Source organism: Ixodes scapularis, unplaced genomic scaffold, assembly GCF_016920785.2.
Source record: "Ixodes scapularis isolate PalLabHiFi unplaced genomic scaffold, ASM1692078v2 PGA_scaffold6__148_contigs__length_123643588, whole genome shotgun sequence".
NCBI classification, from domain to species: Eukaryota; Metazoa; Arthropoda; class Arachnida; order Ixodida; family Ixodidae; genus Ixodes; species Ixodes scapularis.
In genome coordinates this window covers 56,243,526-56,266,686 of record NW_024609881.1, presented here as the reverse complement: position 1 = coordinate 56,266,686, position 23,161 = coordinate 56,243,526, and the positions used below count along the sequence as shown (strand labels likewise).

Genomic DNA, 23,161 nt, shown 5'->3' with positions numbered 1-23,161 from the left:
GTCGCCAGCATGCACAGGCCTCCCAGAGTCTCGTTAGACAGTTGCGGTAGGTTGTTTAAACTGTTTGTTTACATTACATGGTTGTAAGCCGGAAAGCACAGCTGCTGCAACCTCGCAAACTGCGAATACAGTTGGCTCCGTTGCCTTCACCGTGCTATCGGTACTGACGACGCTTGCCAACATTAAAACGGCGATACTCTCAGTGTCATCAGACCACCAAGCAATTTCACCTAAGGTGAAATTGCTTGCCTCCCAATAGGCAGCACAAAGCACTGCGGGGCATCACACACTCGGATATCCACCCTCATCGAGGTAAATGCCACAAAAATGCCTTTGCATGGTACAGGACACCAAAACAAAAAATCTCTGAAAAAGCTCCTTCACACATACTTCTGTACTCAAAGCTACAAATGATGAAAGAAACAACAGTGTCAGAATTGAAACTGCCAATGATTTATTAATTTTTACAGCAAAACTGAATTTTACTTTTTATTATGTTTGCTTTCTGCAGGCTTGTTTCTTTAACATAGCAGGAGCTCTATCAAAAGAAAGCATTAGATACTTTTTACAAACATAATGAACCTTACCTCAAAGCAGTACACCTCGAGCGTGTGCAAGGGGACTTCCGACAAGAGCTAAAGCATGATGCAATCTGTATTCTGATGAAGAACATAGAGTATACTGCTGTAAAAAACGTTAAAGGGCAACTCCGGCCAAAAATCAAAATAAAATAAATTACTAGCATCGCTGTAGTGACACAAAATACGACCCCAGCCAAAATATTACGTCCGTGGAACGCCGCATTCTCAACTAATGCCGATAATAAAATGCGACCCGCCGCGAGCCACTGCTCCTTAGCGGGCAGCCAGCGGGTTGCCGATCGCTAAAGCAACATTGGGCCGTGACGTCAGTACCGTTTTTTTTTTTGCCTCCAGTCCGGGCGTTGCACGAAGTGCGCTTCTTTGAACCGCTACCACCGCTACTTCGGCTTGTGATTGGTGTGTTTAGCCGCTGCTTTTATCTGTAGCCCGTGCAGCTTCGGGATAGCCTTTTGTTTATTTGCTTTAAAGGACTCCAAGACACGTTTTAGCGAGCAACTCAGTTCGCCCAAGACTGCCCAGCTGTTCCTCGAAAGATGCTGAGTGCAACTTGTAGCGCTGTGGGCTGCTCAAACAAGCCGCTGCGCAACTCTGAGATGCTTTTTCACAAGTTTCCAACGGACTGGAAATTGGAGAAGGTGTGGGTGAACGCTATTCGATGACTGGACTTTGAATTTCCGCTTTTACGCGCCCGAGGAAAAAAGAATGATAAAACAGACGTGAACAGCCGAGCACACGTGTGTTCGGGCGCCACGGCCTGCGCCGGAAAGCCTCAACCTCAAAGCTTCGTGTCTTGGACTGACCTGCAGCGCGAAATCGAGAGGGCCCCCAGTGCTGTACGTCACTGGCAGCGCAGTGTAGAGCAACGCTGCTCCGTCCACGGGGCCACGATGACTATTTAGGCCTAGAGACGAGTACGGAAGATTGCACACAGGGCGACAGCCGCCGAGTACGCCACCGTACGAGGTCAACGGTTTTCCAGTTGCTAGCTTTTGGGTATATGCACTAACTCTTGCTACATATGTTGGATAACTACCACGCATACAGAATTAAAACAAAATCAGCTTACGTCCTATCTTTAGACAGCTAGTGGAACAGAGGTAGGTGCTGCTCGGCCTGCACACTCGTTGAACGAGAACGATCCTGACATCACGTTCACATAGCAGCTGATTTCTAGTGTTGTCAGGGCCTCGAGTGGGTAGTTTCGGTTTTGTTGGCCGTGCCCCTAAACAAAACTTTGAGGGGTCTTTATCGTTAAAACTACGCACAATAACGAGAAAAAAATCACACCTTGCAATTCAGGGACGCTGACTGCACTAAAAACAATCATAATCCCAAAATCAAAAGTATGGACCGGAGTTGCCCTTTAAAAAAAGTTTCCCATTAGATTGCCCACAATATTGCAGCTGGCAAGGAATCATTTTCTACTCTCCAATGGCTTTGTGTGATGACAAAAGGTGGCAAAATCTCTGTGTGCAAAATCTCGGATCCACCACAATGAAATTCAAACAGCCTTCTCAGATATTGCTGGCATTTGGAAGGGCTATTTGCTACTAATGTTTCTTTGAAAATGCCTTTAGACTTTTAAAACAATATTGGCATGTGCCTGATGAGGGAACACCATTTAGAAAACGACATGGGATGCTGCTGGCCTTAGTGATGCTCATTGCTCACAAGTGCTTCAGTGTGGTGAGCTTAACTATTCATTTGAGCAATATGCCTTCAGATATTTTGTGCACTCAGGTATATATACATTTAAACGAAAATATCTTACATTCTGCATGAGTGAAATTGTTACACATTATGAAGCATAGAAGGCTCAACTTACAGGTCAACCACAAGGCATTCAGCATGTGCGCATCTGTAAAGTTCTTGAACACCGTGTTCGAAAATTGCAGTTCCGACAATAATTTTGAGAAAAGGCTTGGGGAAAGATCTTGCACTTCTGCCTTCTCAGATCTGAATTCAGAAAAAAGGCTTTTGGGCAAAGCTTGCACTTAAACGGTTTTTCAGCAGCGTGTTTGGTTATGCTTTCTCAGAGCTGAATACAGAGCAAAGGCTTTTGGGCAAAGTGTGCCACTTAAATGGCTTTTCACCAGTGTGGGTCGGCATATGGCTTCTCAAACCCGAGTTCCGAGCAAAAGTTTTTGTGCAAAGGTTCACTTAAATGGTTTATATCCAGTGTGTTTGATTATGGTCCCTGAGATGTGCATTCTGAGCAAAGGCTTGGGGGACAAAGGTTGCACCTAAATGGTTTTGTAGCGTTAGCTACACTCACCGAGGTTGAGATGTTTCGCGTGGCTCCCAAAGAGCCGTGCTGCGCATGCGCGAGGAGCAGTGACGTCAGACGGCGCACAGCTGATGCGCCGGAGCCGACGCCGCCACGCGCTCCGCCGCCACCGCGCGAGACACGCCGGTCTGCGCATTCCACAGTGACGTCATAGCCGCAGCAGACGTACCGGAGCCACCGCATGCCCAGTTGTGCGCCTCTGTTGTGCAGTAGCAAGGTCCGACGCTGCACCGGAGCCACTTGATAGCGCCTCATTTTGTGCACATAAGCTCACGCTATGTATATCCTGGCATAGCCGAGCTAATCCACCGCAAATTTTTTTCACCAGTGTGTGTTCGGATATGCCTTCTCAGATTTGAATTCCGAGCAAAGGCTTGTGGGCAAAACTTGCACTTAAATGGCTTTTCACCAGTGTGTGTTTTACTATGGACCTTCAGATCTGCATTTCGAGCACAGGCTTGTGGGCAAAACTTGCACTTAAATGGCTTTTCAGCAGTGTGTGTTTGGTTATGCCTTCTCAGATCTTCATTATGAACAAAGGCTTGTGGGCAAAACTTGCACTTAAATGGCTTTTCACTAGTGTGTGTTTGGTTATGCCTTCTCAAAGCTTCATTCCGAGCAAAGGCTCGGGGGCAAAGCTTGCAATTAAATGGCTTTTCACCAGTGTGTGTCTGATTATGGTCCCTCAGATGTGATTTCCGAGCAAAGGCTTTTGGGCAAAGCTTGCACTTAAATGGCTTTTCATCAGTGTGTGTTTGGATATGCCTTCTCAGATCTGAATTCCGAGCAAAGGCTCGTGGACACAGTTCGCACTTGAACAACTTATCACTTTCGTGCTTTCTAGTGTTGCTTGGCACTTTGGACCTAGAGCCAGAGGGCATGGAAGGATGATGGTTCTTGAATTGTTCATCACCATGGGACACCAGGTGGCTCACGATTCCACGCTGATCTCTGGTGACATAGGTGCAGGAACAGCAGCTGAATGAGATGTCCTCAGTGACTTTCAATGCGCTGCTGGGTTTCCACAACAATGCAGCTCCATTACCTACAGGGAAAAAAAACCTTGTGTAGTAGCACACACAAACAATGCCTAACCAAGATAGCCACTTTGTTTACAAAAGAGAAGCCATTAATGAGGTCTTGCTGAAGTTATGCAGTATATGTTGCTGCCCTTCTGAATTCAGCTCATGGAAACACTCAAACACAACTGACACCATTAATTAAGGGGAGTCCCTAGTCTTTAAAAGCAAAAATCCCAGGGAAAAGAGTGCTTTTTAAGCATTCTTATCTTTGTATCTCCAAACCAAATCTTCTATTTACTTCACTCAAAATGTGCACATTTATTTAGTTATGTTTATCGGAAATTTGATATCCATGGTGCTTAGAAGCCTGTGTTTGAGATCATCATTTCCCATTATTATCGCAGGGGGGGGCTAGGATTTTGGACACTGGTCTATACAGGGTGTGCGTAGGTTAACAAAAACAAATAATCAGGGGACTTCCCGGGGTATATGTTACTTCCAGTCAACTATTGTGTTTGCTTGTTTTTGAGGATACGCAGTGAGTAGCGAGTACTTTAAAAGTCACACCGTGAAGTGCTAACAACGGTACCTCCTAAGATCTTATTATATGAAATCGACATGCCTTCTTGATCCCTTGAATGAAAAAAAAGCACTTTCTGTTTCTCAAAGAAATAACAATCTGCCAAAGGTATTCTGGGCACATCTTCCGTCTACCCATTCAACTTGTTCAACTAGCCTGGTCCATATATCAGAGAACGACTTAAAACCTATAAATCCCCAAATGCATTCAACCACCTCTATGACGCCTCACTTTCAGTGATGTGACTGGCGTAAGCCATTTTGGAGCACCTTTTGGAGCAGCCAAAACAGTGTTTTAGAGCAGCAAAAGTGGCCTTTGGAGCAGCCAGAACAGTGTTTCGGAGCAGCAAAAGTAGCTTTTGGAACATATATTCTTAGAAAAATAAAAATATTTGTTTTAAGTGCAGGACAAACAAAGGGCAATTTGTGCAGTGTTGTGACGGAACTTGCTGCTTGTGTTTTTACTGCTGAAAAATCCCACAAGTGTACAGTGTTGTAAGTGTTGCTGAGCAATTCCGAAAAGAACGCTTGCCACCGTTTTACTGGTTCCCGACATGCCACATTTTCGTCAGATTAAGCAACCGTAAAACAATGAATTGCAACCATCCCGGCTGGTGCCTCTGTCATGCAGTCATGTTCTCATCCATGTGAGGGCAACTTCAGAAGGCTTGCAGTTGCACGTGTTTCGTCGCACGAGTGGAGACGATTGTTTAATCGAAACCGAAACAATGCCACTCCACTCTGTCGCCAACTGGATCCCAAAATAGTATGCAAAATGTAACTCCAGCATACGAGAAAAAAAAAAACAGTCTTGCGTCACATGCTTGCCAGGCCGGCAGGCGAGGTACAAGCTAAACATACAGAAAAAAGAACTTGAGCGCATTGATGCATGACATCGCGAGCCAGGGTCGAAATTTTCTCGAAGCCCTTTGTGCAACGACTGAACTCGAGACAAACAAGCGCGATGTGCGGGTACAGCGTGCAGACATTGCTTTCTTTAAGGTGCAACCCCACCCTTGGTTTGTAATTCTGAACCAACAGATGGCGGTTGGATCGCCTTCCAGGCCCTTACGTCAATGCGAGAAATTGTGTGTGGCGGCACTTGAATGTACCTAATTTGACATCCCTGGTCCTTCGCTTGTTTTTCTCTGCATGAGCTTTCTTTGGAACGCGCACAGCTGTGCCAGTTCTCGTGCAAGTGGGCCAGTTGCCTACGCTCTGAGCTCACGTCTCCAGCAAAAATGGTCAGAACAAAACGCGAAAATCGACCTGAGCCAAATGGTGAGGCACATCCACAACAAAACACCATCGCGTTGAAAAATGTAAAATTGCCTGTGCGCCGTTAATGCCTTGTGGGGTTTCGGAAGCCAATTACACATATTTCAATGTGATCAGATTTATATGACGGGCAGGCTTATTTGTTGAGCATGTAGTTTGGCTCTTTGTGGATTTTCAGGAAAACGTGATAATGTGATAGACTTGGGTTCCCAAAATTCTAGCTTGAGGAATTAAATACCTAAAAAATTAAAACAAATGAACTATTTTTGGGGCGGTCATGTGTCGTATTAGGTAGCTGGGTGTTTATTTTGACCAAAACCACGAGACTGAAAAACACAAAAAATGACACAAGTCGAGATATTAAGTTTGGTAAACCTAAAGTAGGACTGGTGCGGGAGTCATAATAAAAAAAAAAATGCCGAGGTAAAAAATTAACTCGCAGCAATAAATGATAAAAATTAATTATAATAAGAGTTCAATAATAAATGCAATGACTGGCCAGGCAAAGATTCTGGGTCTGTGGATAGCTTTTGCACAGAGGTTAAAGAAATTTACCAGTCTTAATCTGGTTATTTTTCCGTGCCAGTAGTGGTGTGCAAAAATGAAAAAGATGAAAACGGGTAGAGTTTAAGGTTGTATAAAATATAGTGTAAGCATGAACATGGTACGCTGATTAAGACTGAAAGAGCACTACATTTTACACTACTGTTGAGCGTATCAAAAGTTAAGGGTGCGTCGAAAGCTAAATCTTGTACAAATATACTGCTCAGGACGTTATGTTTGAATGTTCATAGTACTTTATTACCCTCAGATTTGTGTAAGTTGTCTCCTGATTGCTTACAACAGAGAGACAGATTCGGGTTTGCTCGATCGCAGTGTTTACTTGCGTTAGTTCCGACTTTGTCTTAAAAAGAAGTTTTGGACTACACATCGATTCGGAAACCGCAAGCGAAAGTCTCCGATGGCGAGGAAGCGCCGGAAAGTAGTTGCTCCTCCAACGCCCGTAAGTGAACCCTTTGTTGGAGCGCCGCTAGATGCCGCCTCCGAGCTTGCGTGTCTAGTGACTGGCACTGCAGACGTGATGGGTATGCTGGATGTAGCGGACTCAACAAACAGCGATCACACTCTTCAAATTCACTTGCAACCACAGTTTTTGTCGCCGGAAATATCCCGCAAGCGCACCGCGGCGGTTCGCGAGCCACTCAGTTCAGTGACCGCAATGGAGCGAAAGATGCTGCTTACCGGCCAGGGCAAAGATGCTGTGGGACCAGAGTGACCCGTGAGACCAGAGTCAGCTGATGAAGAATTATTTTGGTTCAGATCTCAGCAATCAGTGCTCTGTTGAACAACACGCCGTGCCAACAATGCTCGCGACCCGGCTTGGCCATCAAATAAGCACAAGGCTCAAGTTAGTCTTCAAAATGATCCTCACATGCCCCACATGCAATCCCGTCGAGAGTGAATGCTCATCGCCACGAAGAAACGAAGGCAGAACATTTGAAGTGAACCTGAGGTCCATCCAAGCCATCCAAAGTATTAGGGAAGGTTCTACAGCTTCTGGTCTATTATGAATGTGCCTCATAAAGGAATGCACCATAAGACATTCCAGGGCCACCTCAAGGCAAGCTTCAAGCCTGCTTCAGAGGCAGCTGCAGCGAGTGTATTTGTTGATGCTGTGGCAGCTGTATGCAAGGTCTACACAGGCATGGATCCCACATTCACAAAAAATGTGACCGTGGTCTACGACGGAACGTGGACGACTTGCGGTCACGTCTCGCACGTCGGTGTAGGAACTATCATTGAATTTTACACGGGTTTGGTCATAGACTCTGTCGTCCTCTGTAACTTGTGCCTTGGTGCAAGCTGGGCCAGAACGAAGAGCACGTCTGCCAAAAGAACACTGATGTGAAGTCAGGAAGAATGGAGGTTGAAGCTGTGCTGCTATTGTTTCGCCGTTCCCTGGCCAAGAACGATCTCCGGTATACAAACATTGTTTGTGATGGGGACAGCCGCACTTTCTCGGCCCTCAACGAGGATGCTATGTACGGATTCATCCCATTCACGAAGGAAGATTGTGTGAATCATGTTCAAAAGAGAATGGGTTCTGCTTTGCGAGCTCTCGTCACCAAAGCCAAGAAGGGAGAGCCGCTCGGCGGAAGAGAGGGCCTCACTCAGGACCTCATCAAGCGACTCACAAGCTACAACGGGATGGCTCTGCGGAACAACTCGGATGTAAAAGAAATGCAAAGGGCAGTGATGGCGACGTTCTACCACATCACGTCCACGGATGAAGAGCCGCGTCACAACCTCTGTCCTCTCGGTCCACTCAGCTGGTGCAGGCACCCAGCAGCACAAGCTGAACAGCGACCTCAACCAGTACACAAGTACAAGCTTGCAAGCCTTGGTTGCCACCGCACTCCTAACCATCTACCAGCGCATTTCAGAACCTCAACTCCTCAAACGGTGCAAGGGAGGGAAGACCCAGAACGCAGCTGAGAGCCTTCATTCTGTCATTTAGTCTATCCTACCCAAGGAAGAGCATGCCTCCTTGATAGCAGCAGAGACTGCTGTCAGCGAAGCAATCTGCCGGTTAAACTCTGGTGACCTGCGCGCCTACGAAGAGTTGTGCTACTCTCTCGGGATCCAACCAGGAGCACTGGCACTCCGCAGGGCCTTGGGGAAAGACGTCTCAAGGCAAAAGAAGGCTTCACGAGCTCTCCAAGCCAAAGGAAAGAGGGCCAAGAAGAGCCGCGCTCAAAAGGACACCAAAGACCATAACCCTGGAGGCTTTCGGGGCGTACAATGAAACTTTGAATATTGAACCTTTTTTTCTTAAAACTATAAATTCGGCTATCCACTCGGCTTGTGGAGCCAATATCTTGGGAAACACTTGGACTATTTGGGTTCTGTTTGTTTAGTATTACTCTTCTGGCTATTGCATACATCATGACATTCTCAGTTTTCTAAAATAATGTTCAAAAACATTGTAAAGCCTTCTTCAGAAAGTGCCACATGTGCATTCATTGAGCCTGGTGGAAAACAATGTTAGTTAAAAATAACAATGAAAAAAAATTCAAAAAGCAGAAATGTCATGATGTGGGACATGCATTTGGGCATGCACTCAGAGTCCAAGCAACTTTTTATATGTTTTGAAAAACCTGGAGGCCCTCATCTAACATTCAAAAAGTAAAATATTGTAAATAAAATGTTAGCAGATATATCCCAAAGAAAACTGGTCTGTTTTATAGCATAAGCATTGCCACTATGTATGCAAAGTTTGATATAAATCCACCCACAAACAAAAAGTTTATTGCCCATCCCCACCTCCTCCCTTAATTAATATTTTGCTACAGAGTCACATTATTTTTTTAATAAAGCCAAAAAACGCAACTGCTCAAAACCAAAACTCCCGTACTGCATGAAGAAGTGAAGAGGATACAGTGAGTGGCGGAAGTCACGTGGCTACACCCGACTGTGCGGGTTTTTTTGTTGTTTTTTTCTCCGCCTACAGCAGACGAAATGCGTTCGTTTGCCGTGCGATTCCTTTGCAGTTACGTTTGTTCCGCTCGCTGTTCTGTACTTCAAGATGAGTTGTGTTGTACATTTAAAGGACACATGCAAAGAAAAAAACTTTTTTTTTAAACAGCTTAGATGGAAAAAGGATGTTATAAAACAATTTTACAACGAAGGAAAAAATTTTTAGAGCTATATTTACGGCGTTATACGAATTTGTAGTTTGCACCCGCGGGAGCCGCTGCTGGTCACATGGTAGGCCCACGCGCCGCCGCGCTGCATCGCTACCGGCGCAAAGTCACGCTGCCACCGCACGCTGAGCGTTGTGCGAACGCCACTTCAACACGTTTCTCCCCGCCGCTATCGCCGCCGCCGCACAAGTTCATCTGCTTCGGGGCGCCGCCGCCGTCGTCTGACCGGCGCACAGGTCTATCACGTCTGCTTGCGCTTTTTCAGAAGTTTCCTTTGGGCTCTAAACGTTACCTATTAATCTTAGTTTTTTGTTATACTTCAAACAAAGATGAATAAGTTACTTTTAGACGCCATACGAAGCTTCCGAAAGGGCGCAAGCACCACGTGATAAATAAGGGGCAGTCACGTGATAAATAAGGGCCACTTTTCCGCGGTGCCGGCGGGCGCCAACTACAAATTCGTATAGCGCCGTAAATATAGCTCTAAAATTTTTTTTCTTCGTTGTAATATTGTTTTATGACATCCTTTTTCCATCTAAGCTGCTTAAAAAAAATGTTTTTTTTTTCCTTTGCTTTATGACATCCTTTTTCCATCTAAGCTGCTTAAAAAAAATGTTTTTTTCCTTTGCATGTCTCCTTTAAGTGTTGGCAATTAGTAGCGAGTGCCCGAGTGCCGTGGTGAATTCCCGTGATCGGCTCCGAAAAGAATACTCCCAAGATGTTGCGTGAAGAGCTGCGTCACATGTCCTGAATCTGAAAGTGGCATATTGTGCGACAGAGTGCACAAGTTTCCGAAAGGTCAACGGGTCGGGATCAATGGCTGGCTGCAATTCCTGTAGAACAGTTACGCGAAGCTCGGAAAGCGGACGCTACCCGATTCATATGCTCCTTGCTTTTCGTGGAAAGTGACTACATTGAGTTCGCAGGTGTCAAAAATGGAATCCCATACCATTTAATTCAGCGACGTATCGTTCACAACCATTTTTTTTTTTGCAGTAATGATTGTTAAAAAAGAAATGTAAACATTGCAAAACGCTTGACCAAAAAGAAAGAAATGGTACACCCACACCAGGGATCGAAGCCGTGCCCGCTGCGTGTGAATAGGACAACTTTCCCCTGAGCTACTGAAGGAACTCTTTCAGGCGTACAAATAAAGCCGGTAGACTGTATGTCGGAAGTTTGCTGCCGATTTCCCTTCCATACATGCACCCCCGGCTTGAAGTCGGGCCAGGTCACATTCGCACCTCGTAAAGAAACAGTATGCGTGCGTATTCAACTCTAAGTACGCATTTCGTGCTTGACGTTTGAGCAAGCGATGTCTTCAGCCACAAAAAGGGACGACGGCTCACCGACGTCTTCCTGCAATCGGCTCGCTGGTCGGGCATGTCGTACGGGATGAATATCAGTTCTTTTGATCGGTCCAAAACTTCTCTTTCGAAGGAAGACGGAATTCCCCGGTACTGTGAACGACAGTTCTGAAGTAGAGGTCCAACGCCCGCCGTCCGCTGCCATCCGCTAGTCCCACGATACGCGAAACGGCGCCATGTTGAGAATAATCCAGTGAACGCACAGAATGCTTGCGGTTGTCTGTGCTACCTTTCTTTTCAATCAACGTATTTGCAGCTTTTTGAAAGCCACAAAAAATGGGTTTCATATTTTTTTCTATTTCTAACATTGACTGTGTGTCTTCAATGACCCACGACTTTGATTAAATTTGGTGGTCGCGTCGAAACCTAAGAAAACGGCCCGCAACCACAGAAAGGAGAGTGAGCGTGACTCAAACCTGCCAGTTCTCGATCGGCGGTTTTCGGGCGGAAAAAAAAACAAATTTCGAGCCACAATTCTGCTCTGGGTAGTTGGGCTCTCACATGTCATGTACAACTAAAAACCTCGGCGAGCATAAATACCCTGTCAGTGTCCCTTTAAGAGACACTGAGGTGGTTTTTGAAACAAATGGTTGTCGAACCATTCCGACAAGCATAGTTTGATTGCGAAAATGATTTTTGCAAGTGATAAAAACATTAAAATGTTTTCGCATACGTGGCGGAATCCCAAATGGCGGAATCCTTTTCATGACGCCCATTTCATTTGGATAGCGTCAGGTATGTGTATTAATGTTCAGTGGCACGCGCGCGAAAACAGCTGTGGTGCACCCACAGCCTCGCGCTTGTTCCAACATCTCTGGCTCGCTCACTGCGGGCATCCAGGCATCTGACACCCTGACATCTGGCACTTTTTCTGTTGTTCATGTGGCGTTCCAAGTGGCACACGACGGAAAATGCACATCAAGCTGTTCTTGAACAAGCATCACCATCAGTATTTTACATTAAGAAACTACAATTTGCCGTAACTGAATGGGAAAAGTTTGAGGTCTAATAACATTCTTAGCGTGTAATGAAGTTACGGAAAATGTAATATCGAAGGATGCTTTATAATTATGGTTTCGCGTTTTCGGTTTTTATTTGTTCAAAATTCGGCGTACTTTTTTCAATGTTTATTTTAAAATTTTTTTTTTTTCTTCGGTGTATAAGTATTTATTCCCAAAAAGTTTACCTTTTTTTTTCCGGTGAATATGAAAGAAACACTATTGGACACCGGAGCAGATGATCCTTGTAGCTGTGATATTTGTGATCACTCAAAGAATAATGACACATATATACATACGTGGTCTTCGCTGCAACTTCCGTCAGGACACTCCTCAAAATCGCGGAATTCGCAGGCATAATCTTCAGCGCACTTCTTTTCCCTTCCCATTCTGACGACGTGGCCGTCTCAGGTGATGACCGTACAAAAACCAGCGGAATGGCAAAAAAAAAAAAAATATCCATAGTACAGTTAAACCTTGATTTAACGAAGTCACCAGGAGTCCCTAATTACTTCGTTAAATCGGGAACTTCGTAAAATCCAGGAAGGGAGACCTCGCGCATAGGCTGCGCAGGGAATTCAAACTTTTTCGCTACATCGGGAAATTTGTAAAATCGGTTTTCGTTAAATCGAGGTTCAACTGTATTTATGTTTTTAATTACATGTAAGTTTGAGTGAGGGTGTTAAGAAAGGCATGAACGGCTTTCCTCGATGCCCTCTGAAGTGCATGATCGAATAACCTTATACTAGCCCACATCCGAACTTTTTTTTTAGGACCAAGAACTTGACACACCCAGCCCGATCACAGAAAAGACACAGATGTCCCCGCGAAGGCCAATCCAAGACCTCTTTTGTTGAATGTTGAACCTTGGAAGAGGGCAATCACGAAGACGTCACACAATGTCGAACCTTGCAAAGCCCCCTCTCTCTCTCTCTTCCCCCTATCCCACACATCGACGCTGCCATAAAAAACTGACCTTTTTTGGTTAGAACCGAATTTCCAAAAATGCATTCGGCGCACTTTATTGGTTTTTATCGGTTTAAACCAAAAACTCCAAACCCTATTTATAATTTAATGTTGCGTAACTTTGTTTAGTTGACGGGATTCCGTTTTTAGCACCATAAAATAATACCATTTTAAACTTTTTTTTTTAATATACAATATTTGTATGGTTTGTTGCTTACTTTTTGATTCATTATATCCAACCGAACGCTTACGTAAAATATTGTGGATGGGACGTGAGAACTCGAGAAATCATTTTTTCAAGATTAGAGAGCGTGGTCTATTGAAAGCTAAATAATTAACTAACAATTAAAAATAATCATAATATTGAGACATTAAAGTATCGCTGAATAACAGCCCTTTAATTCGACATTAACTTTATAATTGTAGGATACGTAGAAAGAAAGTTATAAACCGTCAAAAAAGCACCTAAATATCATGCACCGTGGGGTTGCACCTTATTTTGGTTCACTTCTCTTTACCAACTTTCTTTTTTGGCAGATTTTCCACGTACCGGGTGTCCCTCTCAAAAGAAAGCCCACTGAGAGAAACCTAGGTAATCAATATTCTGACAAGCAGTCTTTGAGTGAAAGAGGGATTTTTGTAGTAGTGTATGATTTAAACAAGGACAGGAATGTCAATGAACAAGAAACGAAGTGACGTTTAACGTTAGCGCCGCATCTCTCGCGAATACAGTTGTCAGAGAATGCGAGCTGGGCATATGCAACGTGCATGCTGCATTGTTCATGCAGGCTAGAGTGGTAACAAAAGAGCCCCTCCTTCCTGTCAGGCAACCGTAGAACACAAACTCCATCCAAATGCTGACGTGGAGTTTGGTTAAGTCAGCCGAGCGCTGAGTCATTGTTACTTGTTGTCCCCATCCATGTAGTTCTAAAGTTAACCGCTTAAGGCGCCACAATCTAATCTCCTCCCTAATAAGAACCAAAATTTTACATTGCCCAATACCCACTGCCATAACCTGCGAAAATTCAATCCAGCTCCTAGCCTTCCTTCCCTCGAAGCAACCCGCATTACCATGCACATCATCTGGGCTCGAGTGAGGAAGCATACCTGGTGGAGGATCAACGAACCTGCACAAAACCCTCGGAGCCGGCGGAAAGCTGAACAAGCGCTGCTCTAGACTAAAACAGCCTATAGGCTAGACACTGCCAATGTCCTCCGTTCATGGAAGAGGTTAAAATGAAAAACAGACCACAACCTGAGGGCGGGATCGGTTCCATTCGAATTGCTGTCTGCAGTCAGGTTCTTAAGTATGCCGGGACCATGAGATGACTGGAACCAAATGCAGAGTAGTGACACTGATTAAAGAGAAAGTGAGCACACCCCCAAGCAGATCAGGCTAGCCAGACAACTATGAAGATAACAGAAAAGAGACACACCCAGAACTTTGCTACTTTGAAATAACAATGACGAATGGATGAGGAAAAGAAATGCTTGTGTGCCTAGCTATGCGGAGAGGAAGTTTGTCAGCTTCTTGAGAAGGGACTGCGGTGACGTCAGCATGCCGAGCTCCGATTGGAAGGATGGTGGCTAAACCTCAAAGCAGCTAGCATTGAGGTCTACCCCCTATCCCTCCATCAGAGCCAATCAGAACTCAGCATTCTTACAGCAGTGCAACCCCTGTGCTAGAAGCAGACAAACTTGCGCTCCAGATATATGCGGTAGTTTGCTTCGCCAAATATAAACTTAGAAAGTATGTTAACACAATCAATTTTTTTCCTTTTTTTTTTTCCGAAATTGCCAATACGGTAAAAGTCCGATCTGAGATAACTATCCCGCTGGAATCCACCAGTTTTCCCCACATTTATGCTAAAATCGATTGAACAGCGGGATGTTTGGATCCACCCATTCAGGAAGGCTGCCATGTTCCTCTTTGCACAAAACGTTTCGAGTGTTGCTTAATGCTCAACATAAGGAGCATTCATATACTGACCATTCCTGTCGAAACTTTCAAAAATTTTTTCAAGTAAGGCGATTGGAAAAACAAGAACTTTTTTTGGGATACTAACTACTAGGAACAACGGACATCAGGGATTACAAACACACACTAATTATAAGATAATTACCAAAAATGTACTAATTAACTTTTGAATTTGTGAAAATAAACATATGGTTTCCATTGGAAGCTTGTTATTTTTGTGACCTGTAAGAGCCCATTTTTCCTGCATTCTTCCCTCCCACATTTTCCTTTCTGCCTCTTTCACTCCCTTTTCTACTGAAAAGTCTGCTCAGCCCCATCACTAGTGTGTAGGTATTTAAAGGTAACCTTGCGGATTTGGTTTGTCCATTTTGTGTTTGAACGTTTTCTGTATAAATGCTTGAATACCCTCATTTTGTGTCTTTCCATGGGCTTCCAGTGCGAACTTGCGTACAGTAATTTAAAAAGAAAAACCCACAAGAAGAGTGCAGGGCCCATGCGGGCCTGCAGTAAAGCCATCTAGGTATGTGTAGACTAACTGAAACAAAAAATTAAATTCTTTGTCGAATTTCTAGTTCTGATATAACAACCCATTTCATGGACCGTACCAAATTGCCAAAAGACAGTCCTGGTACCGTCACTCCTTTCCATAAAACAGTGACTGCTTCAAAATGTGAAACTGGCAACCTCTCGAAGCACGTCATAGATTTTTGTCTAAACTTCATTATAGCATTTATTATGAGCATTGCGGCATCAACAAAACAAAATATTTATTGCAATCCCACTTCATTTCTCAAAGGCGGGATCATTCCAGAAAAATTATGTCCTTTACATCAAAAACTGACATTTTTAAATAATCCTTTCTCCTGTGCAGTATTCCGTATTGGAACGCGTTCTTGCATTCTTGAACTTCATTGCCTCTCACCTATTGCAACAAGACACAATGATTGCCTGGCTTACCTTCAAGTACGTACTTACGTACTACATCACCTGCACGGATCCCCAACACTTCCCGTGCTCTGGGCTTGCTCGGTTGCCAGCTGAGCGCTGGGCCCGAAGGAACTCAGATTTGCCCCATGCTCATCCGCCAGCCACGGGTTCTACTGCCGCTGCTTTTTGCTGGTGACGTGTCCCCAAACCCGAGACCACGTCCCGCGTGCCTCCCTTGTTACACAGGGGGGCCTGCGTCCTGCACAGAGTAACAAATGGAAGGCATAGCTGCACCACAAGCATGAATTGGTCCCACTTCGCTCCTACAGGTGTCTGTCATTGACAAAACATTGACAAGTATTATGGCACTTGCCAATTTGCAGAATTTGACGACGACCTGATCCAACGCCAGCTCCCCAGTGCTGTTCTGTGACCCTTAACGCTGAAACTGCCAGCGCCCCGCACAGCGTAGACCCCATGGCAATCTTGGAGAGTGGTTTTCGAACGTCCGTTCCGTAAAAAACAAACTTTCTGTGGTGCCTTTCTGTGATGCCACAACCTTCCAGGGTTGAATAAAGATTATTATTATTATTATTATTATAATAGATGAATTCTGATATATATTGCTAGTATCTCAGCGGCACAGCATGTACTCCGGAAATTCCTTATGCCGTTTCTAATATCCTGTTGCAAAATGCATAGCGCCAAGACAGCAAGAAATTTTGTGAACCCTCGGTATAGATCACGCCCTTTCTCGTTGTGCCTCCACGACTGCACGTGAGTCACGGCAGCTAATGTTAGCAGACGTCGCAGCCTACTGCCATCCCACCCATCCACCGAAAGGCAGTACGTCGTTGATGGCGTACCGCACATGTGGTGGCGAAACGCAATGCAGGTGAAGCTATAGACCCTTTTTATGGCAAATGCCACCAGGTGGTGCTGCACTCTTTGACGTCCCAGAGAACTTCTGGTTTATAAAAAGAATGAACAAAGGCCACCTTAAGACCGCTGCTTGAAATGAAGATGACACATTTAACCACCAATTCTCCAGGTGACTGCCAAAAGAATGAAGGAGTGCGAGATCTGATAAAATGTTTCGAGTATTCTTGTAAACCAACTTGCCTCCTCCAAGAGGTAATATTGTACAGCCGAAGGCCTGTGTTAAATCTCACTCTTCGTTCTCTGTGTAGAATGTTTGCTTTCCAGCACTGGTGACACAAGCAAGCTTAAAGGGGCCCTGCAATCATATTTAAGCGTCTACATGTTTTGCAGTTTCCACGTCCCTTGGGGTTCGGGCAAGCCAGTGGGCACGGAGAGAGTAACTAAATATCAGTGCGTCATATTTTAACCGGACGACGCGGAAACCTCCACCGACGAGGGCGACCTGCGGTACCGAAAGCGCGCAAAATGTGACGTCTTTGGTCCTGAGCTTACTACTGGTCAGAGCCGCTAAAAGCTTCTTTTTAGTCGAAATACAAAATATAAGTGGCGCGAACCGTTTAAATTTATAAAAGTAATTTTTGTTGACGATTTTGGATCAGAAAACAAACAAATACACTTTATAAAGTACGGAAACAAGAAATGACCCGTCGACATACCCGCCACCAAGCGGTGGAAAAGGCTGCGCATACTAGAAAGGAGTAGTGGGATCAGGTGCCGACACGGAGAGGTCCCGGATGTACGCGGCGGCGCTGCGGTCATATCGACAGGAGGATCCGACCGGCTCCGAGCGTTCCGAAGGCCTCCGGCAAGAAGCTTTGTCTCGCGGATTGGACGTTTCGCGGTATGGCAACGCGAAGTGGCTCCCATTCTGAACTGATCTTTACCCCGCGTTTGCTCTCGTTTGTGGCCAATGATGCGTCATGCCGAATTAGTGTTTAATCGCGCAGCAAATGCAATGAGAGCTGCTCTGGCCGCCTGCTGCATACAGCCTATCCAGAACATGCTTTAGTGGCGCCCTCTCGCGCCGTCGACACGGAGTGCGGCAGCCGTGAGCGCTCGCGATAAGCCCACTACCCCTCCTCTAGTTCACGGCCACTCAAGCAACCAAGGACGTCACGAGGGAGGTTATTTTTTGCTTGTTTTTGTAATTTTAATTGGCCTATAACTTTTAAAATAAAGCGAATTTCGAGAAAAGAAAAGTTTAATTTAGTTACTACGTTCAGTGCGCTTAGGTTCGGTGCAAATTAAAAACCAGTAAAAAGTCCTTGCAGGGCCCCTTTAACAGGCTTGCAAAGACAATGCGACAAGAAGTCACTTTGGACGCAAGTGGCAGTTCATTTTTGTAAACGGGAAAAGGGTTTATTCACTAATTTGAATATATTATTCTTCGTAACTTACCTTCACGTATTGCAGTGTCAATGAATCCACTTATTTTGCACAGCAACCGTGGCAGGGTTCGACTAGGTTTGACAAAGCGTCGGTGTAGCAGACGACGGAGCCAGTACAAAGGAGAGGGATGAGCAAGGGGCCGCCTCGCAAGATAGCCAACACGATAGCCTCAATTCCCCTTCCCATGCGCTCGCCGCTCGTTCGACTCGGCTGCTCGGACATTGTTGCCTTGGTAACCTGTGCCTCCTTGCGTATGCGTGGTAGCGGGAGGAAAGACGATGGGGAGGGGCGTACCGAGGACTTCCATTAATCGTCACATGGCGTGCGCGGGCTTTTAGGATCTTTGCAAAAGGTATATTACATTCCTCTAGACATTTCCTTCCCTCATTGAGCCAGACCCCCACATGTTTGTATTTTCACAACCCCAAGAGTGCTGGTTATCTTCGGCAGTGCTTCAACTGCGCACGTGCGCTCAAAGCTTACAAGTAACCAAGGTGTCATCGAAGGAAGGAACCTAGAGCTGGAGGCGGGAACGCAGAACGCCTTCTTTGCCGTTAGCATCCTGAGAGCGACTACAAAACTTTGTTTACCTGCGAGGCCTTTTTTTTTTTTTTTTCTTTTTGTAGCTTTTGTAGTGTAGTGTAGCAGTTTCGCGTGTCTACCGAACAGCCGTGCTGCGCATGCGCGAGGAGCAGTGACGTCACACGGCGCACAGCTGGCGCGCCGGAGTTGCCGCGCGCGCCTCACCGGTCTGCGTATTCCAGAGGAGTGACGTCATTGCCGCGGCAGACGCACTGGCGCCGCCGCGTGCCCAGCTGTGTGCCTTCGTTGCGCAGTAGCCAAGTATGACGCTGCACCGGAGCCGCTTGATAGCGCCTCTCATTTTGTGCGCATAAGCTCTCGCTACGTCAACGTTACTAAAACACTCAGTTGGGAAACTCGCCGTCGAAACCTGGGCCGCTGGCGTCCACCGAGACCGAGCTAAATGCGACAACAGCGCCACTCTTTATCATTTGTCTGTACTGTGGTCACCTTGAGCTTTTTGAAAGCCTGTTTTTGCGTAAAAACAAACGGAAAAGACTCTTTTTGTATTAAATTTATTGGAGTTTAGTAGCAAATGATGGGCGCGTGATGTTTTTATCATCTCTATTTCGCAAGGTTTTTCGGAACAATTAATATTGTTTTTATAAAACCATGCCTCAGCGGGCCTTTCAGGTAGCGCGTCCCGACCTAGGTGCATTTTAACTTCGCTAGTTCGACGCGGCGCGTCCGCCGGGGAGACGGGGGTCCACCCCTGTCAAAGCCAAAAATAGAAGTCACGTGCAGTTTCTCGAGTGGCCGCTGCGGGAGAAATGGTGGCGTTGTGTTCGTCATTAGCTCGATGCTCGGAGACAGATTGGGGCCATATTTTTAGGGCTGTCTCTATGGGAGTTTCCCAACTGAGTGTTTTAGTAACGTTGCGCTACGTATATCCTGGCATAGCCGAGCTCAGCCACCGCAATTTTTTTTTGATCAAACTGCTGTATATACATTTTTTTTTTTTTTTTGCACTTTAATTACGCAGTGTTGCTCGGTGTGCAGGTATTCGGTGAAAAGCAGGCGCCCATACACATTTTGTGCCCCTGACACCGACTGGGCGGCGCTATAGGTTATCTAGGGAAATAGAAAATGAGGCGGAACAGAAACAGACAAGTCCAGGCACACATAATTTACTTACGGTACCCAAATAATTGCTCTGCAGAGTCGGATGGCGCCAACTCAGCCGTTGCAGAAGTCAAGGCACGCCCATGAGCGGGACCTTGCGAATTTGATTTCAAAGACATCGCGTAACGCTTCTATCGATTCAGTCTTGAGACAGTACCTGTTTGCCGAGAAGTCTCCGAACGTGAAACCAAAATCGCCGAGCTGACATTCACACACGGACCGCTGCCTTCACTTTAAGAAACTGTGGTAACTGTGGTGTGGTTTTGGTGTGGTTACAGTGGTGTGTGGTGTGATCAACGAGCTTGAGTCTTACCTTAGAGCGGTAAACCGGAACCCACTGCCTGCAGCGGAAATGGCACCCCCCCGGTTGCCGCCATCTTGCCTGTTTGCCACATTAGTGATCACGTGACGTTAAGATGGCTGCGCCCAAAGGTGGGCCAGATCAGGTTGGCCAGATCGCGGTCAGCAGATGGGCACTCTGGGGCTGCGTTCGAATCTTACTCGAATGGCGCCGAGTTATTCCGGCGGATCAAGTCACGTGACAAGACAGATGCAGCAACGCTAGACGCCGGTAGGTTTTCGAACGCAACGGGTATGAGAACTTCACCCAGGAGTGAGATAAAAGCTGCGTTCGATTAACTTGCACCTCCTTCGCCGGTGCAGACCAGCGATCACCTGTCTTTACTCCTTTCTCCCTAATTTCGTAGTTCAGCTGGTTTAACCGTTGTAATATGCAGACAAGTGTAGGGCAGTCTACTTCCGGTCTATCTCAATACATATACCGGAAGTAGACTGCCCTACACTTTTCTGCACCGGCGAAGGAGGTGCAAGTTAATCGAATGCAGCTTTTATCTCACTCCTGGGCAGGGTGTAAGATAGACAGGTGGGGAAACGGCCCATAGAAGCCTACCGCAGCGCCGTGACCGGATTGTGTACTCGTCTGCTTGCGGGTACCCCCGATTTGCGACAGATGGCGCTGCGGCGAGAGGAAAAAAATCGGAATTCGTATTTGCATGGAACTTTATGGGAGAGTGCGCAAAATAAACTGAGAGCACGACATTCCTTCATTGAAAATCCACGAGAAATCATCTCCGTCAATTTAGCCGGTCGCCACCGGTCGCCTACCGAGAGTGAGAGTTCGCGGTGCTCCACATAGATGGCGCCACAGAAAAAGAGAAACCCGAGGGGGACACAATCCGGTCGCTCATGCCGCTGTCGTTTCCCCACCTGTCTATCTTACACCCTGCTCCTGGGTGAAGTTCTCGTACCCGTTGCGTTCGAAAACCTACCCGCGTCTAGCGTTGCTGCATCTGTCTTGTCACGTGACTTGATCCGCCGGAATAACTTGGCGCCATTCGAGTAAGATTCGAACGCAGCCCCAGAGTGCCCATTTGCTGACCGCGATCTGGCCAATCTGATCTGGCACACCTCTTGGCGCAGCCATCTTAACGTCACGTGATCACTAATGTGGCAAACAGGCAAGATGGCGGCAACCGGGGGGGTGCCATTTTTGACCGCTGGTTTACCGCTCTAAGTTTACTCAAGCTCGTTGGGTGTGATGGGTTCTGCAATTTGCAATCCTAAACGAGTAGTGGATCAATAAACACAGCTGAAGTTGGAGCCTCTGAATCGGGCGGTAGCTGGCGCCACCTCGTTAGTACGAATGAATTGATCCAAAAGGGTCTTTGTTCACTTGACTGATTGACTGACTGGCATAAATCAAATACCATATATAAATTCGTGCTAAACACTTTCTACCCTCGTCGACTATGTAGCAGTAACCAGTAGCGTTGCTGAAATGCCCAAGCATCAAGGAGTATTCAGGGATTGGTGTTCCACGCGCCACACGCGTGGAGAAGAAAACATTGAACCGTTTCTCGTCGTGTCTGTTCATTTCTTTTCGCGATTTTCTCCGTCGATGAAAGCCGTTTCAAGCGTCCGTAAGAAACGCACCGGTATTTTGAAAGTAAATAAACACCGAAAAACATACTATATGATGGTCATAAGTTTATTTTATTTTCACGGAATATTTTATATAAATTCAGATATGTCATCGAAAATGAGTTACCAATTATTATAATCCACTTTATTAAAATCCACTTTTTATTTCGTTTAATTTTTTTGATTATTGCTGCCAATTTCCCCCTCTTTCTGTTGTATTTGTATCTTCTCTAGAAGTGATAGAAATCACACCCACGCTCTCGGAACGGCCAAACACAGTTTCCATGGCTCGACTTCGCTGCAAAGAAACATTTATTTATTCCCCAAACCAAGCAATGTGTGCCACGCCAAAGCGAATCTACCATTACCACCTAAAATGAAATCGTCAAATCGGTTTTCCGTATTCCCGAAAGCTGTACAATCTTTGCACTGAGCTCGGTGCGACAAAGTGCATAAACTACAAGTCTACGGAGACATTAAAAAGCCTCTAAAAAGAAAAACAAAAAGTTTTTTTTTTTTAAATCCGTTTGGTTGGGAGTTGCGTGTCAAAAAATAAATTTTACGCAAAAACAAAAATATTTTTAGAGCAATATTGACGGCGAGATTTATTTGAAATTCTGCATACGAAGTCCACGACGTCACTGGTCATTCCGGAATGACCCTCGTGAAGGCAAAGCCGATTTACCTTTCCTCCATGCGCCCCAAATGCTGAAAGAAAACAAGGGGAAAGGAGGTGACTGCTGACTAAATTGCGTCTCCCACTGTCTTTTTTTTTTTTTCCGCATAATTTAAACTTTTTTTACACGCGTGTCCCAACCAGATTTAGAAAAAACATTTTCTTTTCTTCAGGGGCCCTTCAAGTGGCTGATTTTGCTGCTTTCTGAGCACTCGTGAACTGGACTATTTAAAGCTAGGGGTGTCGCGAACCGGCCGCGGTGCGAGTTCGACCAGGTTCGACTTTTTCGAACTTTTAGTGGAAAGTTCGTCGAACCTTGTATTGAGGTTCGACTCGTGTGCGCATGCGCGACAGGCTGGCCAGTTGGCTTCGGATTGGATGGTAATGGCTAAGAGATGAATTAAGTGCAGCGCTGATCGGCTATTTCAGTCAATACAGTACTAAAATTTAAGTTATTAACTTCTTCAATGAATAGAATTAGTTTCTTTTAATTGCAGTTGTTCACACAATAAAATAACCTTTTGCATAAAAAACGAAATTCTCCAAACCTAGACATGCTTGTATCAAGGTCTGGCCACACTGTCCACAAAGTCGAACTGGCCGAAACTGGTGAAAAGGTCGAAGGCTCGTCAAACCGGTTCGACCCAGTCGAACCCCGAAAGTTCGACCAAAAAATCTGGTTCGACAAAAGTTCGCGACACCCCTATTTAAAGCACAGCGATATATTGTTTTACAAGTGCATCCTAAATATAATATATATGCCTTAATTAATAAAAGTGACTTTTTATCACAAATTGGCGT

General features: G+C 45.5%; 1 pseudogene; it reads right to left on the bottom strand.

Annotated features, from left to right (window-relative positions):
• Positions 1–264: 264 nt before the first annotated feature.
• Positions 265–14,132, bottom strand: LOC121045885 (annotated as a pseudogene).
• Positions 14,133–23,161: the final 9,029 nt, after the last annotated feature.